The sequence below is a fragment of the Chrysochloris asiatica genome, unplaced genomic scaffold (assembly GCF_000296735.1).
Source record: "Chrysochloris asiatica unplaced genomic scaffold, ChrAsi1.0 scaffold00371, whole genome shotgun sequence".
Taxonomy (NCBI): domain Eukaryota; kingdom Metazoa; phylum Chordata; class Mammalia; order Afrosoricida; family Chrysochloridae; genus Chrysochloris; species Chrysochloris asiatica.
The window spans coordinates 1,308,676-1,309,622 of record NW_006408889.1 but is presented as its reverse complement, the minus strand read 5'-3'; positions in this window follow the sequence as shown (position 1 = coordinate 1,309,622).

Genomic DNA, 947 nt, shown 5'->3' with positions numbered 1-947 from the left:
CAAACTTCATCTCTCATACTTTGGACATATTGTTAAGAGGGAGTAGTCACTGGAAATGGATATCATGTTTGGTAATGTGGAAAGTCAGAGGAAAAGAAGAAGACCCCCCAATGAGATGGATAGGCCAAGTGGCAACATCGATGGACTCAAGCATACAACAATATTGAGGTTGTCCCAGGATGGGGCAGTGTTTAGTTCTGCTGTGCATAAGGTCTCTATGGGTGGGTACTGACTCGATGGCACCTAACAACAACAAAAACAGTGAAGTTCAGTTAATACCACTATTATTCAAATTTACTCACCAACCACTAAAGCCAGTGAGGATGAAATAGAAGAATTCTATCAAAATTTTCAATCTGAAATTGATCAAACATGCAATCACGATGTATTCATCATTACTGATGATTGAAATGCAAAGTTTCGGAGCAAGGAGGAAGGATCAGTAGTTGGAAAATATGACCTTGGTGATAGAAATAATGCTGGAGAACGTATGATAGAATTCTGCAAAATCAATGATTTGTTCATTTCAAATACCTTCTTTGGACAGCATAAGCGACACTGTGCACATGGACCTCACCAAATGGAATATACATAGAAATCTAATTTCCTACGGAAAGACACAATGGAAAAGCTCCATATCATCAGTGAAAACAAGGCCAGGGGCAGACTGTGGAGCAGACAATCAATTACTCATATGCAAATTCAAACTGAAACTGAAGAAAATGAAAACAAGTCCATGAGAGCCAATATATGACTTTGAATATATCCCACCTGAATGTAGGGATCACCTGAAGAACAGATTTGATACATTAAACACTGAAGACAGAAGACCAGAAGAGTTGTGGGATGACATCAACAACATCATACAGGAAGAAAGCAAAAAGTCATTGAGAAAGACAAGAAAAAAGGAAAAGGTCAAAATAGATGTAAAAAGAGACACTGAAACT